This window comes from Pristiophorus japonicus, chromosome 13, assembly GCF_044704955.1.
Source record: "Pristiophorus japonicus isolate sPriJap1 chromosome 13, sPriJap1.hap1, whole genome shotgun sequence".
NCBI classification, from domain to species: domain Eukaryota; kingdom Metazoa; phylum Chordata; class Chondrichthyes; family Pristiophoridae; genus Pristiophorus; species Pristiophorus japonicus.
The window spans coordinates 186,444,680-186,466,111 of NC_091989.1; positions in this window are offsets into that span (position 1 = coordinate 186,444,680).

A 21,432-nucleotide genomic window follows, 5' to 3' on the forward strand; every position below is an offset into this window, starting at 1 on the left:
AAACATAGAAACATAGAAACATCGAAACACAGAAACATAGAAACACAAAAACATAGAAACACAAAAACATAGAAACACAGAAACACAGAAACATAGAAACACAGAAACACAGAAATATAGACACATAGAAACATAGAAACACAGAAACATAGAAACACAGAAACACAGAAACATAGAAACACAGAAACACAGAAACATAGAAACACAGAAACATAGAAACACAGAAACATAGAAACACAGAAACATAGAAACACAGAAACATAGAAACACAGAAACACAGAAACATAGAAACACAGAAACATAGAAACATAGAAACACAGAAACATAGAAACAAAGAAACACAGAAACATAGAAACATAGAAACACAGAAAAATAGAAATACAGAAACATAGAAACAAAGAAACATAGAAACACAGAAACATAGAAACACAGAAACATAGCAACATAGAAACACAGAAACATAGAAACACAGAAACATAGAAACATAGAAACACAGAAACATAGAAACATAGAAATATAGAAACACAGAAACATAGAAATACAGAAACATAGAAACACAGAAACATAGAAACACAGAAACATAGAAACACAGAAACAGAAACATAGAAACACAGAAACATAGAAACACAGAAACATAGAATACATAGAAACATAGAAACGCAGAAACAGAAACATAGAAACACAGAAACATAGAAACACAGAAACATAGAAACACAGAAACATAGAACCATAGAAACACAGAAACAGAAACATAGAAACACTGAAACATAGAAACACAGAAACATAGAAACACAGAAATATAGAAACACAGAAACATAGAAACATAGAAACATAGAAACACAGAAACATAGAAACACAAAAACATAGAAACACAGAAACACAGAAACATAGAAACACAGAAACACAGACACATAGAAACATAGAAACACAGAAACATAGAAACACAGAAACACAGAAACATAGAAACACAGAAACACAGAAACATAGAAACACAGAAACATAGAAACACAGAAACATAGAAACACAGAAACATAGAAACACAGAAACATAGAAACACAGAAACACAGAAACATAGAAACACAGAAACATAGAAACATAGAAACACAGAAACATAGAAACATAGAAACACAGAAACATAGAAACATAGAAACACAGAAAAATAGAAATACAGAAACATAGAAACAAAGAAACATAGAAACACAGAAACATAGAAACACAGAAACATAGCAACATAGAAACACAGAAACATAGAAACACAGAAACATAGAAACATAGAAACACAGAAACATAGAAACATAGAAACATAGAAACACAGAAACATAGAAATACAGAAACATAGAAACACAGAAACATAGAAACACAGAAACATAGAAACACAGAAACAGAAACATAGAAACACAGAAACATAGAAACAAAGAAACATAGAATACATAGAAACATAGAAACGCAGAAACAGAAACATAGAAACACAGAAACATAGAAACACAGAAACATAGAAACACAGAAACATAGAACCATAGAAACACAGAAACAGAAACATAGAAACACTGAAACATAGAAACACAGAAACATAGAAACACAGAAACAGAAACATAGAAACACAGAAACATAGAAACACAGCAACATAGAAACACAGAAACATAGAAACACAGAAACATAGAAACATAGAAACACAGAAACATAGAAACACAGAAACAAAGAAACATAGAAACATAGAAACACAGAAACATAGAAACATAGAAACACAAAAACACAGAAACATAGAAACACAGAAACATAGAAACACAGAAACATAGCAACACAGAAACATAGAAAACACAGAAACACAGAAACATAGAAACACAGAAACATAGAAACATAGAAACACAGAAACATAGAAACACAGAAACACAGAAACATAGAAACACAGAAACATAGAAACACAGAAACACAGAAACATAGAAACATAGAAACACAGAAACATAGAAACATAGAAACACAGAAACATAGAAACACAGAAACATAGAAACACAGAAACATAGAAACACAGAAACACAGAAATACAGAAACACAGAAACATAGAAACACAGAAACACAGAAACACAGAAACGTAGAAACACAGAAACATAGCAACACAGAAACATAGAAAACACAGAAACACAGAAACATAGAAACACAGAAACATAGAAACATAGAAACACAGAAACATAGAAACACAGAAACACAGAAACATAGAAACACAGAAACATAGAAACACAGAAATATAGAAACACAGAAACATAGAAACACAGAAACATAGAAACACAGAAACATAGAAACACAGAAACACAGAAACATAGAAACATAGAAACACAGAAACATAGAAACACAGAAACATAGAAATACAGAAACACAGAAACATAGAAACACAGAAACATAGAAATACAGAAACACAGAAACATAGAAACACAGAAACATAGAAATACAGAAACACAGAAACATAGAAATACAGAAACACAGAAACATAGAAACATAGAAACACAGAGACATAGAAACATAGAAACACAGAAACACAGAAACATAGAAACACAGAAACATAGAAATACAGAAACACAGAAACACAGAAACATAGAAATACAGAAACACAGAAACATAGAAACACAGAAACATAGAAATACAGAAACACAGAAACATAGAAACACAGAAACACAGAAACATAGAAACATAGAAACACAGAAACATAGAAACATAGAAACACAGAAACATAGAAACACAGAAACATAGAAACACAGAAACATAGAAACATAGAAACACAGAAACACAGAAACATAGAAACATAGAAACACAGAAACATAGAAACACAGAAACACAGAAACACAGAAACAAAGAAACACAGAAACACAGAAACAAAGAAACATAGAAACACAGAAACATAGAAACACAGAAACACAGAAATACAGAAACACAGAAACATAGAAACACAGAAACACAGAAACATAGAAACACAGAAACACAGAAACACAGAAACATAGAAACACAGAAACATAGAAACACAGAAACATAGAAACACAGAAACACAGAAACATAGAAACACAGAAACATAGAAATACAGAAACACAGAAACATAGAAACACAGAAACATAGAAACATAGAAACACAGAAACATAGAAACATAGAAACACAGAAACACAGAAACATAGAAACATAGAAACACAGAAACACAGAAACATAGAAACACAGAAACATAGAAACACAGAAACACAGAAACATAGAAACACAGAAACACAGAAACATAGAAATACAGAAACATAGAAACACAGAAACATAGAAACACAGAAACATAGAAACACAGAAACACAGAAACATAGAAACACAGAAACACAGAAACATAGAAACACAGAAACATAGAAACATAGAAACACAGAAACACAGAAACATAGAAACACAGAAACATAGAAATACAGAAACACAGAAACAGAGAAACTCAGAAACATAGAAATACAGAAACACAGAAACATAGAAACACAGAAACATAAAAATACAGAAACATAGAAACACAGAAACATAGAAACACAGAAACACAGAAACATAGAAACACAGAAACATCGAAACACAGAAACACAGAAACATAGAAACATAGAAACACAGAAACATAGAAACATAGAAACACAGAAACATAGAAACACAGAAACACAGAAACATAGAAACACAGAAACACAGAAACATAGAAACACAGAAACACAGAAATACAGAAACACAGAAACATAGAAACACAGAAACACAGAAACATAGAAACACAGAAACATAGAAACACAGAAACACAGAAAAATAGAAACACAGAAACATAGAAACACAGAAACATAGAAATACAGAAACACAGAAACATAGAAACACAGAAACATAGAAATACAGAAACACAGAAACATAGAAACACAGAAACATAGAAATACAGAAACACAGAAACATAGAAATACAGAAACACAGAAACAGAGAAACACAGAAACATAGAAACACAGAAACATAGAAACATAGAAACACAGAAACATAGAAACATAGAAACACAGAAACACAGAAACATAGAAACATAGAAACATAGAAACACAGAAACACAGAAACACAGAAACATCGAAACACAGAAACATAGAAACACAGAAACATAGAAACACAGAAACATAGAAAACACAGAAACACAGAAACATAGAAACACAGAAACATAGAAACACAGAAACATAGAAACACAGAAACATAGAAACATAGAAACACAGAAACACAGAAACACAGAAACATAGATACACAGAAACATAGAAACACAGAAACACAGAAATACAGAAACATAGAAACACAGAAACACAGAAACATAGAAACACAGAAACACAGAAACACAGAAACACAGAAACATAGAAACACAGAAACATAGAAACACAGAAACATAGAAATACAGAAACACAGAAACATAGAAACACAGAAACACAGAAACATAGAAACACAGAAACAGAGAAACACAGAAACACAGAAACACAGAAACATAGAAACACAGAAACATAGAAACACAGAAACACAGAAACATAGAAACACAGAAACATAGAAACATAGAAACACAGAAACATAGAAACACAGAAACATAGAAACACAGAAACAAAGAAACATAGAAACAAAGAAACATAGAAACACAGAAACATAGAAACACATAAACATAGAAACACAGAAACACAGAAACATAGAAACACAGAAACACAGAAACATAGAAACACAGAAACATAGAAACACAGAAACATAGAAACACAGAAACATAGAAACACAGAAACACAGAAACATAGAAACACAGAAACACAGAAACATAGAAACATAGAAACATAGAAACACAGAAACATAGAAACATAGAAACACAGAAACATAGAAATATAGAAACACAGAAACATAGAAACACAGAAACACAGAAACATAGAAACACAGAAACATAGAAACACAGAAACACAGAAACATAGAAAAACAGAAATATAGAAACACAGAAACACAGAAACATAGAAACATAGAAACACAGAAACATAGAAACACAGAAACATAGAAACACAGAAACATAGAAACATAGAAACACAGAAACACAGAAACATAGAAACACAGAAACACAGAAACATAGAAACATAGAAACATAGAAACACAGAAACATAGAAACACAGAAACACATTAACATAGAAACACAGAAACATAGAAACACAGAAACATAGAAACACAGAAACACAGAAACATAGAAACACAGAAACACAGAAACATAGAAACATAGAAACACAGAAACATAGAAACATAGAAACACAGAAACATAGAAATATAGAAACACAGAAACATAGAAACACAGAAACACAGAAACATAGAAACACAGAAACATAGAAACACAGAAACACAGAAACATAGAAAAACAGAAATAAAGAAACACAGAAACACAGAAACATAGAAACATAGAAACACAGAAACATAGAAACACAGAAACATAGAAACACAGAAACATAGAAACATAGAAACACAGAAACACAGAAACATAGAAACACAGAAACACAGAAACATAGAAACATAGAAACACAGAAACATAGAAACACAGAAACACATTAACATAGAAACACAGAAACATAGAAACACAGAAACATAGAAACATAGAAACACAGAAACATAGAAACACAGAAACACAGAAACTTGGAAACACAGAAACATAGAAACACAGAAACATAGAAACACAGAAACAAATAAACATAGAAACATAGAAACACAGAAACATAGAAACACAGAAACATAGAAACACAGAAACACAGAAACATAGAAACATAGAAAGACAGAAACACAGAAACGTAGAAACACAGAAACACAGAAACATAGACACACAGAAACATAGAAACACAGAAACACAGAAACATAGAAACACAGAAACAAAGAAACATAGAAACATAGAAACACAGAAACATAGAAACATAGAAACACAGAAACATAGAAACACAGAAAAACAGAAACAGAGAAACACAGAAACACAGAAACATAGAAACACAGAAACATAGAAACACAGAAACATAGAAAAACAGAAACACAGAAACATAGAAACACAGAAACATAGAAACACAGAAACACAGAAACATAGAAACACAGAAACATAGAAACACAGAAACAGAGAAACATAGAAACACAGAAACATAGAAACACAGAAACATAGAAACATAGAAACACAGAAACATAGAAACACAGAAACATAGAAACATAGAAACACAGAAACATAGAAACATAGAAACATAGAAACACAGAAACATAGAAACACAGAAACATAGAAACACAGAAACATAGAAACACAGAAACATAGAAACACAGAAACAGAAATATAGAAACACAGAAACATAGAAACACAGAAACATAGAAACATAGAAACATAGAAACACAGAAACAGAAACATAGAAACACAGAAACATAGAAACACAGAAACATAGAAACATAGAAACACAGAAACAGAAACATAGAAACACAGAAACATAGAAACACAGAAACATAGAAACATAGAAACACAGAAACAGAAACATAGAAACACAGAAACACAGAAACATAGAAACACAGAAACATAGAAACACAGAAACAGAAACATAGAAACACAGAAACATAGAAACACAGAAACATAGAAACACAGAAATATAGAAACACAGAAACATAGAAACATAGAAACACAGAAACATAGAAACACAGAAACATAGAAACATAGAAACATAGAAACACAGAAACATAGAAACACAAAAACATAGAAACACAAAAACATAGAAACATAGAAACATAGAAACACAGAAACATAGAAACACAGAAACACAGAAACATAGAAACACAGAAACACAGAAACATAGAAACACAGAAACATAGAAATACAGAAACATAGAAACACAGAAACATAGAAACACAGAAACATAGAAACATAGAAACATAGAAACATAGAAACACAGAAACATAGAAACATAGAAACACAGAAACATAGAAACACAGCAACACAGAAACATAGAAACACAGAAACATAGAAACACAGAAACACAGAAATACAGAAACACAGAAACATAGAAACACAGAAACACAGAAACACAGAAACATAGAAACACAGAAACATAGAAACACAGAAACATAGAAACACAGAAACACAGAAACATAGAAACACAGAAACATAGAAACACAGAAACACAGAAACATAGAAACACAGAAACACGGAAACACAGAAACACAGAAACACAGAAACATAGAAACACAGAAACACAGAAACATAGAAACACAGAAACATATAAACATATGAACACAGAAACATAGAAACACAGAAACACAGAAACACAGAAACATAGAAACACAGAAACATAGAAACATATAAACACAGAAACATAGAAACACAGAAACATAGAAACACAGAAACATAGAAACACAGAAACATAGAAACACAGAAACACAGAAACATAGAAACACAGAAACATAGTAACATAGAAACACAGAAACATAGAAACACAGAAACACAGAAACATAGAAACATAGAAACACCGAAACATAGAAACACAGAAACATAGAAACACATAAACATAGAAACACAGAAACATAGAAACACAGAAACACAGAAACATAGAAACACAGAAACATAGAAACACAGAAACATAGAAACACAGAAACACAAAAACATAGAAACATAGAAACACAGAAACATAGAAACACAGAAACATAGAAACACAGAATCACAGAAACACAGAAACACAGACATATAGAAACACAGAAACATAGAAACACAGAAACATAGAAATACAGAAACACAGAAACACAGAAACACAGAAACATAGAAACACAGAAATATAGAAACACAGAAACATAGAAACACAGAAACACAGAAACATAGAAACACAGAAACATAGAAATACAGAAACACAGAAACACAGAAACATAGAAACATAGAAACACAGAAACATAGAAACACAGAAACATAGAAACACAGAAACACAGAAACATAGAAACACAGAAACATAGAAACACAGAAACACAGAAACACAGAAACATAGAAACACAGAAACATAGAAACACAGAAACATAGCAACACAGAAACATAGAAAACACAGAAACACAGAAACATAGAAACACATAAACATAGAAACATAGAAACACAGAAACATAGAAACACAGAAACATAGAAACACAGAAAAATAGAAACATAGAAACACAGAAACACAGAAACATAGAAACATAGAAACACAGAAACATAGAAACACAGAAACACAGAAACACAGAAACAAAGAAACACAGAAACATAGAAACACAGAAACATAGAAACACAGAAACATAGAAATACAGAAACACAGAAACATAGAAACACAGAAACATAGAAACACAGAAACATAGAAACACAGAAACATAGAAACACAGAAACATAGAAATACAGAAACACAGAAACATAGAAACACAGAAACATAGAAACATAGAAACACAGAAACATAGAAACATAGAAACACAGAAACACAGAAACATAGAAACACAGAAACATAGAAACACAGAAACACAGAAACATAGAAACACAGAAACATAGAAACACAGAAACACAGAAACACAGAAACATAGAAACACAGAAACACAGAAACATAGAAATACAGAAACATAGAAACACAGAAACATAGAAACACAGAAACATAGAAACACAGAAACACAGAAACATAGAAACACAGAAACACAGAAACATAGAAACACAGAAACATAGAAACACAGAAACATAGAAACACAGAAACATAGAAACACAGAAACATAGAAACACAGAAACATAGAAACACAGAAACATAGAAATACAGAAACACAGAAACATAGAAACACAGAAACATAGAAACATAGAAACACAGAAACATAGAAACATAGAAACACAGAAACACAGAAACATAGAAACACAGAAACATAGAAACACAGAAACACAGAAACATAGAAACACAGAAACATAGAAACACAGAAACACAGAAACACAGAAACATAGAAACACAGAAACACAGAAACATAGAAATACAGAAACATAGAAACACAGAAACATAGAAACACAGAAACATAGAAACACAGAAACACAGAAACATAGAAACACAGAAACACAGAAACATAGAAACACAGAAACATAGAAACATAGAAACACAGAAACACAGAAACATAGAAACACAGAAACATAGAAATACAGAAACACAGAAACATAGAAACACAGAAACATAGAAATACAGAAACACAGAAACATAGAAACACAGAAACATAAAAATACAGAAACATAGAAACACAGAAACATAGAAACACAGAAACACAGAAACATAGAAACACAGAAACATCGAAACACAGAAACATAGAAACACAGAAACATAGAAACATAGAAACACAGAAACATAGAAACACAGAAACACAGAAACATAGAAACACAGAAACACAGAAACATAGAAACACAGAAACACAGAAATACAGAAACACAGAAACATAGAAACACAGAAACACAGAAACATAGAAACACAGAAACATAGAAACACAGAAACACAGAAAAATAGAAACACAGAAACATAGAAACACAGAAACACAGAAACATAGAAACACAGAAACATAGAAACACAGAAACATAGAAACACATAAACATAGAAACACAGAAACACAGAAACATAGAAACACAGAAACACAGAAACATAGAAACACAGAAACATAGAAACACAGAAACATAGAAACACAGAAACATAGAAACACAGAAACACAGAAACATAGAAACACAGAAACACAGAAACACAGAAACATAGAAACATAGAAACACAGAAACATAGAAACATAGAAACACAGAAACATAGAAATATAGAAACACAGAAACATAGAAACACAGAAACACAGAAACATAGAAACACAGAAACATAGAAACACAGAAACACAGAAACATAGAAAAACAGAAATATAGAAACACAGAAACACAGAAACATAGAAACATAGAAACACAGAAACATAGAAACACAGAAACATAGAAACACAGAAACATAGAAACATAGAAACACAGAAACACAGAAACATAGAAACACAGAAACACAGAAACATAGAAACATAGAAACATAGAAACACAGAAACATAGAAACACAGAAACACATTAACATAGAAACACAGAAACATAGAAACACAGAAACATAGAAACACAGAAACACAGAAACATAGAAACACAGAAACACAGAAACATAGAAACATAGAAACACAGAAACATAGAAACATAGAAACACAGAAACATAGAAATATAGAAACACAGAAACATAGAAACACAGAAACACAGAAACATAGAAACACAGAAACATAGAAACACAGAAACACAGAAACATAGAAAAACAGAAATATAGAAACACAGAAACACAGAAACATAGAAACATAGAAACACAGAAACATAGAAACACAGAAACATAGAAACACAGAAACATAGAAACATAGAAACACAGAAACACAGAAACATAGAAACACAGAAACACAGAAACATAGAAACATAGAAACACAGAAACATAGAAACACAGAAACACATTAACATAGAAACACAGAAACATAGAAACACAGAAACATAGAAACATAGAAACACAGAAACATAGAAACACAGAAACACAGAAACTTGGAAACACAGAAACATAGAAACACAGAAACATAGAAACACAGAAACAAATAAACATAGAAACATAGAAACACAGAAACATAGAAACACAGAAACACAGAAACATAGAAATACAGAAACACAGAAACATAGAAACATAGAAAGACAGAAACACAGAAACGTAGAAACACAGAAACACAGAAACATAGACACACAGAAACATAGAAACACAGAAACACAGAAACATAGAAACACAGAAACAAAGAAACATAGAAACATAGAAACACAGAAACATAGAAACATAGAAACACAGAAACATAGAAACACAGAAAAACAGAAACAGAGAAACACAGAAACACAGAAACATAGAAACACAGAAACATAGAAACACAGAAACATAGAAAAACAGAAACACAGAAACATAGAAACACAGAAACATAGAAACACAGAAACACAGAAACATAGAAACACAGAAACATAGAAACACAGAAACAGAGAAACATAGAAACACAGAAACATAGAAACACAGAAACATAGAAACATAGAAACACAGAAACATAGAAACACAGAAACATAGAAACATAGAAACACAGAAACATAGAAACATAGAAACATAGAAACACAGAAGCATAGAAACACAGAAACATAGAAACACAGAAACATAGAAACACAGAAACATAGAAACACAGAAACATAGAAACACAGAAACAGAAATATAGAAACACAGAAACATAGAAACACAGAAACATAGAAACATAGAAACATAGAAACACAGAAACAGAAACATAGAAACACAGAAACATAGAAACACAGAAACATAGAAACATAGAAACACAGAAACAGAAACATAGAAACACAGAAACATAGAAACACAGAAACATAGAAACACAGAAACATAGAAACATAGAAACACAGAAACAGAAACATAGAAACACAGAAACACAGAAACATAGAAACACAGAAACATAGAAACACAGAAACAGAAACATAGAAACACAGAAACATAGAAACACAGAAACATAGAAACACAGAAATATAGAAACACAGAAACATAGAAACATAGAAACACAGAAACATAGAAACACAGAAACATAGAAACATAGAAACATAGAAACACAGAAACATAGAAACACAAAAACATAGAAACACAAAAACATAGAAACATAGAAACATAGAAACATAGAAACACAGAAACACAGAAACACAGAAACATAGAAACACAGAAACATAGAAACACAGAAACACAGAAACATAGAAACATAGAAACATAGAAACATAGAAACACAGAAACATAGAAACACAGAAACATAGAAACACAGAAACACAGAAACATAGAAACACAGAAACATAGAAACACAGAAAGACAGAAATACAGAAACACAGAAACATAGAAACACAGAAACACAGAAACACAGAAACATAGAAACACAGAAACATAGAAACACAGAAACATAGAAACACAGAAACATAGAAACACAGAAACACAGAAACATAGAAACACAGAAACATAGAAACACAGAAACACAGAAACATAGAAACACAGAAACACGGAAACACAGAAACACAGAAACACAGAAACATAGAAACACAGAAACACAGAAACATAGAAACACAGAAACATAGAAACATATAAACATATGAACACAGAAACATAGAAACACAGAAACACAGAAACACAGAAACATAGAAACACAGAAACATAGAAACATATAAACACAGAAACATAGAAACACAGAAACATAGAAACACAGAAACATAGAAACACAGAAACATAGAAACACAGAAATACAGAAACATAGAAACACAGAAACATAGAAACATAGAAACACAGAAACATAGAAACACAGAAACACAGAAACATAGAAACATAGAAACACCGAAACATAGAAACACAGAAACATAGAAACACATAAACATAGAAACACAGAAACATAGAAACACAGAAACACAGAAACATAGAAACACAGAAACATAGAAACACAGAAACATAGAAACACAGAAACACAAAAACATAGAAACATAGAAACACAGAAACAGAGAAACACAGAAACATAGAAACACAGAATCACAGAAACACAGAAACACAGAAATATAGAAACACAGAAACATAGAAACACAGAAACATAGAAATACAGAAACACAGAAACACAGAAACACAGAAACATAGAAACACAGAAACATAGAAACACAGAAACATAGAAACACAGAAACACAGAAACATAGAAACACAGAAACATAGAAATACAGAAACACAGAAACACAGAAACATAGAAATACAGAAACACAGAAACATAGAAACACAGAAACATAGATATACAGAAACACAGAAACATAGAAATACAGAAACACAGAAACATAGAAACACAGAAACACAGAAACATAGAAACATAGAAACACAGAAACATAGAAACACAGAAACATAGAAACACAGAAACACAGAAACATAGAAACACAGAAACATAGAAACACAGAAACACAGAAACACAGAAACATAGAAACACAGAAACATAGAAACACAGAAACATAGCAACACAGAAACATAGAAAACACAGAAACACAGAAACATAGAAACACAGAAACATAGAAACATAGAAACACAGAAACATAGAAACACAGAAACATAGAAACACAGAAACATAGAAACACAGAAACACAGAAACACAGAAACATAGAAACATAGAAACACAGAAACATAGAAACACAGAAACACAGAAACACAGAAACAAAGAAACACAGAAACACAGAAACAAAGAAACATAGAAACACAGAAACATAGAAACACAGAAACACAGAAATACAGAAACACAGAAACATAGAAACACAGAAACACAGAAACATAGAAACACAGAAACATAGAAACACAGAAACATAGAAACACAGAAACATAGAAACACAGAAACACAGAAACATAGAAACACAGAAACATAGAAATACAGAAACACAGAAACATAGAAACACAGAAACATAGAAACATAGAAACACAGAAACATAGAAACATAGAAACACAGAAACACAGAAACATAGAAACACAGAAACATAGAAACACAGAAACACAGAAACATAGAAACACAGAAACATAGAAACACAGAAACACAGAAACACAGAAACATAGAAACACAGAAACATAGAAACACAGAAACACAGAAACATAGAAACACAGAAATATCGAAACACAGAAACACAGAAACATAGAAACATAGAAACACAGAAACATAGAAACACAGAAACACAGAAACATAGAAACACAGAAACACAGAAACATAGAAACACAGAAACACAGAAATACAGAAACACAGAAACATAGAAACACAGAAACACAGAAACATAGAAACACAGAAACATAGAAACACAGAAACACAGAAAAATAGAAACACAGAAACATAGAAACACAGAAACATAGAAATACAGAAACACAGAAACATAGAAACACAGAAACATAGAAATACAGAAACACAGAAACATAGAAACACAGAAACATAGAAATACAGAAACACAGAAACATAGAAATACAGAAACACAGAAACAGAGAAACACAGAAACATAGAAACACAGAAACATAGAAACATAGAAACACAGAAACATAGAAACATAGAAACACAGAAACACAGAAACATAGAAACATAGAAACATAGAAACACAGAAACACAGAAACACAGAAACATCGAAACACAGAAACATAGAAACACAGAAACATAGAAACAGAGAAACATAGAAAACACAGAAACACAGAAACATAGAAACACAGAAACATAGAAACACAGAAACATAGAAACACAGAAACATAGAAACATAGAAACACAGAAACACAGAAACACAGAAACATAGAAACACAGAAACATAGAAACACAGAAACACAGAAATACAGAAACATAGAAACACAGAAACACAGAAACATAGAAACACAGAAACATAGAAACACAGAAACACAGAAACATAGAAACACAGAAACATAGAAACACAGAAACATAGAAACACAGAAACATAGAAATACAGAAACACAGAAACATAGAAACACAGAAACACAGAAACATAGAAACACAGAAACATAGAAACACAGAAACACAGAAACACAGAAACATAGAAACACAGAAACATAGAAACACAGAAACACAGAAACATAGAAACACAGAAACATAGAAACATAGAAACACAGAAACATAGAAACACAGAAACATAGAAACACAGAAACACAGAAACATAGAAACACAGAAACATAGAAACACAGAAACATAGAAACACATAAACATAGAAACACAGAAACACAGAAACATAGAAACACAGAAACACAGAAACATAGAAACACAGAAACATAGAAACACAGAAACACAGAAACATAGAAACACAGAAACACAGAAACATAGAAACACAGAAACACAGAAACATAGAAACACAGAAACATAGAAACATAGAAACACAGAAACATAGAAATATAGAAACACAGAAACATAGAAACACAGAAACACAGAAACATAGAAACACAGAAACATAGAAACACAGAAACACAGAAACATAGAAAAACAGAAATATAGAAACACAGAAACATAGAAACATAGAAACACAGAAACATAGAAACACAGAAACATAGAAACACAGAAACATAGAAACATAGAAACACAGAAACACAGAAACATAGAAACACAGAAACACAGAAACATAGAAACATAGAAACATAGAAACACAGAAACATAGAAACACAGAAACACATTAACATAGAAACACAGAAACATAGAAACACAGAAACATAGAAACATAGAAACACAGAAACATAGAAACACAGAAACACAGAAACATAGAAACACAGAAACATAGAAACACAGAAACATAGAAACACAGAAACAAATAAACATAGAAACATAGAAACACAGAAACATAGAAACACAGAAACACAGAAACATAGAAACACAGAAACACAGAAACATAGAAACATAGAAACACAGAAACACAGAAACGTAGAAACACAGAAACACAGAAACATAGACACACAGAAACATAGAAACACAGAAACACAGAAACATAGAAACACAGAAACAATGAAACATAGAAACATAGAAACACAGAAACATAGAAACATAGAAACACAGAAACATAGAAACACAGAAAAACAGAAACAGAGAAACACAGAAACACAGAAACATAGAAACACAGAAACATAGAAACACAGAAACATAGAAAAACAGAAACACAGAAACATAGAAACACAGAAACATAGAAACACAGAAACAGAGAAACATAGAAACACAGAAACATAGAAACACAGAAACAGAGAAACATAGAAACACAGAAACATAGAAACACAGAAACATAGAAACATAGAAACACAGAAACATAGAAACACAGAAACATAGAAACATAGAAACACAGAAACATAGAAACATAGAAACATAGAAACACAGAAACATAGAAACACAGAAACATAGAAACACAGAAACATAGAAACACAGAAACATAGAAACACAGAAACACAGAAACATAGAAACACAGAAACATAGAAACACAGAAACACAGAAACATAGAAACACAGAAACACGGAAACACAGAAACACAGAAACATAGAAACACAGAAACACAGAAACATAGAAACACAGAAACATAAAAACATATAAACATATGAACACAGAAACATAGAAACACAGAAACACAGAAACACAGAAACATAGAAACACAGAAACATAGAAACATATAAACACAGAAACATAGAAACACAGAAACATAGAAACACAGAAACATAGAAACACAGAAACATAGAAACACAGAAATACAGAAACATAGAAACACAGAAACATAGAAACATAGAAACACAGAAACATAGAAACACATAAACATAGAAACACAGAAACATAGAAACACAGAAACATAGAAACACAGAAACATAGAAACACAGAAACACAGAAACATAGAAACATAGAAACACCGAAACATAGAAACACAGAAACATAGAAACACATAAACATAGAAACACAGAAACATAGAAACACAGAAACACAGAAACATAGAAACACAGAAACATAGAAACACAGAAACATAGAAACACAGAAACACAAAAACATAGAAACATAGAAACACAGAAACAGAGAAACACAGAAACATAGAAACACAGAATCACAGAAACACAGAAACACAGAAATATAGAAACACAGAAACATAGAAACACAGAAACATAGAAATACAGAAACACAGAAACACAGAAACACAGAAACATAGAAACACAGAAACATAGAAACACAGAAACATAGAAACACAGAAACACAGAAACATAGAAACACAGAAACATAGAAATACAGAAACACAGAAACACAGAAACATAGAAATACAGAAACACAGAAACATAGAAACACAGAAACATAGAAATACAGAAACACAGAAACATAGAAATACAGAAACACAGAAACATAGAAACACAGAAACACAGAAACATAGCAACATAGAAACACAGAAACATAGAAACACAGAAACATAGAAACACAGAAACACAGAAACATAGAAACACAGAAACATAGAAACACAGAAACACAGAAACACAGAAACATAGAAACACAGAAACATAGAAACACAGAAACATAGCAACACAGAAACATAGAAAACACAGAAACACAGAAACATAGAAACACAGAAACATAGAAACATAGAAACACAGAAACATAGAAACACAGAAACATAGAAACACAGAAACATAGAAACACAGAAACACAGAAACACAGAAACATAGAAACATAGAAACACAGAAACATAGAAACACAGAAACACAGAAACACAGAAACAAAGAAACACAGAAACAAAGAAACATAGAAACACAGAAACATAGAAACACAGAAACACAGAAATACAGAAACACAGAAACATAGAAACACAGAAACACAGAAACATAGAAACACAGAAACATAGAAACACAGAAACATAGAAACACAGAAACATAGAAACACAGAAACACAGAAACATAGAAACACAGAAACATAGAAATACAGAAACACAGAAACATAGAAACACAGAAACATAGAAACATAGAAACACAGAAACATAGAAACATAGAAACACAGAAACACAGAAACATAGAAACACAGAAACATAGAAACACAGAAACACAGAAACATAGAAACACAGAAACATAGAAACACAGAAACACAGAAACACAGAAACATAGAAACACAGAAACACAGAAACATAGAAATACAGAAACATAGAAACACAGAAACATAGAAACACAGAAACATAGAAACACAGAAACACAGAAACATAGAAACACAGAAACACAGAAACATAGAAACACAGAAACATAGAAACATAGAAACACAGAAACACAGAAACATAGAAACACAGAAACATAGAAATACAGAAACACAGAAACATAGAAACACAGAAACATAGAAATACAGAAACACAGAAACATAGAAACACAGAAACATAAAAATACAGAAACATAGAAACACAGAAACATAGAAACACAGAAACACAGAAACATAGAAACACAGAAATATCGAAACACAGAAACACAGAAACATAGAAACATAGAAACACAGAAACATAGAAACACAGAAACACAGAAACATAGAAACACAGAAACACAGAAACATAGAAACACAGAAACACAGAAATACAGAAACACAGAAACATAGAAACACAGAAACACAGAAACATAGAAACACAGAAACATAGAAACACAGAAACACAGAAAAATAGAAACACAGAAACATAGAAACACAGAAACATAGAAATACAGAAACACAGAAACATAGAAACACAGAAACATAGAAATACAGAAACACAGAAACATAGAAACACAGAAACATAGAAATACAGAAACACAGAAACATAGAAATACAGAAACACAGAAACAGAGAAACACAGAAACATAGAAACACAGAAACATAGAAACATAGAAACACAGAAACATAGAAACATAGAAACACAGAAACACAGAAACATAGAAACATAGAAACATAGAAACACAGAAACACAGAAACACAGAAACATCGAAACACAGAAACATAGAAACACAGAAACATAGAAACACAGAAACATAGAAAACACAGAAACACAGAAACATAGAAACACAGAAACATAGAAACACAGAAACATAGAAACACAGAAACATAGAAACATAGAAACACAGAAACACAGAAACACAGAAACATAGAAACACAGAAACATAGAAACACAGAAACACAGAAATACAGAAACATAGAAACACAGAAACACAGAAACATAGAAACACAGAAACATAGAAACACAGAAACACAGAAACATAGAAACACAGAAACATAGAAACACAGAAACATAGAAACACAGAAACATAGAAATACAGAAACACAGAAACATAGAAACACAGAAACACAGAAACATAGAAACACAGAAACATAGAAACACAGAAACACAGAAACACAGAAACATAGAAACACAGAAACATAGAAACACAGAAACACAGAAACATAGAAACACAGAAACATAGAAACATAGAAACACAGAAACATAGAAACACAGAAACATAGAAACACAGAAACACAGAAACATAGAAACACAGAAACATAGAAACACAGAAACATAGAAACACATAAACATAGAAACACAGAAACACAGAAACATAGAAACACAGAAACACAGAAACATAGAAACACAGAAACATAGAAACACAGAAACACAGAAACATAGAAACACAGAAACACAGAAACATAGAAACACAGAAACACAGAAACATAGAAACATAGAAACACAGAAACATAGAAACATAGAAACACAGAAACATAGAAATATAGAAACACAGAAACATAGAAACACAGAAACACAGAAACATAGAAACACAGAAACATAGAAACACAGAAACACAGAAACATAGAAAAACAGAAATATAGAAACACAGAAACACAGAAACATAGAAACATAGAAACACAGAAACATAGAAACACAGAAACATAGAAACACAGAAACATAGAAACATAGAAACACAGAAACACAGAAACATAGAAACACAGAAACACAGAAACATAGAAACATAGAAACATAGAAACACAGAAACATAGAAACACAGAAACACATTAACATAGAAACACAGAAACATAGAAACACAGAAACATAGAAACATAGAAACACAGAAACATAGAAACACAGAAACACAGAAACATAGAAACACAGAAACATAGAAACACAGAAACATAGAAACACAGAAACAAATAAACATAGAAACATAGAAACACAGAAACATAGAAACACAGAAACACAGAAACATAGAAACACAGAAACACAGAAACATAGAAACATAGAAACACAGAAACACAGAAACGTAGAAACACAGAAACACAGAAACATAGACACACAGAAACATAGAAACACAGAAACACAGAAACATAGAAACACAGAAACAATGAAACATAGAAACATAGAAACACAGAAACATAGAAACATAGAAACACAGAAACATAGAAACACAGAAAAACAGAAACAGAGAAACACAGAAACACAGAAACATAGAAACACAGAAACATAGAAACACAGAAACATAGAAAAACAGAAACACAGAAACATAGAAACACAGAAACATAGAAACACAGAAACACAGAAACATAGAAACACAGAAACATAGAAACACAGAAACAGAGAAACATAGAAACACAGAAACATAGAAACACAGAAACATAGAAACATAGAAACACAGAAACATAGAAACACAGAAACATAGAAACATAGAAACACAGAAACATAGAAACACAGAAACATAGAAACACAGAAACATAGAAACACAGAAACATAGAAACACAGAAACATCGAAACACAGAAACATAGAAACACAGAAACATAGAAACACAGAAACAGAAATATAGAAACACAGAAAAATAGAAACACAGAAACATAGAAACATAGAAACATAGAAACACAGAAACAGAAACATAGAAACACAGAAACATAGAAACACAGAAACATAGAAACACAGAAACATAGAAACATAGAAACACAGAAACAGAAACATAGAAACACAGAAACATAGAAACACAGAAACATAGAAACACAGAAACATAGAAACACAGAAACAGAAACATAGAAACACAGAAACATAGAAACACAGAAACATAGAAACACAGAAATATAGAAACACAGAAACATAGAAACATAGAAACACAGAAACATAGAAACACAGAAACATAGAAACATAGAAACATAGAAACACAGAAACATAGAAACACAAAAACATAGAAACACAAAAACATAGAAACACAGAAACATAGAAACATAGAAACATAGAAACACAGAAACATAGAAACATAGAAACACAGAAACATAGAAACACAGAAACACAGAAACATAGAAACACAGAAACACAGAAATACAGAAACACAGAAACATAGAAACACAGAAACACAGAAACATAGAAACACAGAAACATAGAAACACAGAAACACAGAAACATAGAAACACAGAAACATAGAAACACAGAAACATAGAAAAACAGAAACACAGAAACATAGAAACACAGAAACATAGAAATACAGAAACACAGAAACATAGAAACACAGAAACAGAGAAACATAGAAACATAGAAACACAGAAACATAGAAACATAGAAACACAGAAACACAGAAACACAGAAACATAGAAACACAGAAACATAGAAACACAGAAACATAGAAACACAGAAACACAGAAACATAGAAACATAGAAACACAGAAACATAGAAACATAGAAACACAGAAACCTAGAAACACAGAAACATAGAAACACAGAAACATAGAAACACAGAAACACAGAAACATAGAAACACAGAAACATAGAAACATAGAAACACAGAAACACAGAAACATAGAAACACAGAAACATAGAAATACAGAAACACAGAAACATAGAAACACAGAAACAGAAATACAGAAACACAGAAATATAGAAACACAGAAACATAAAA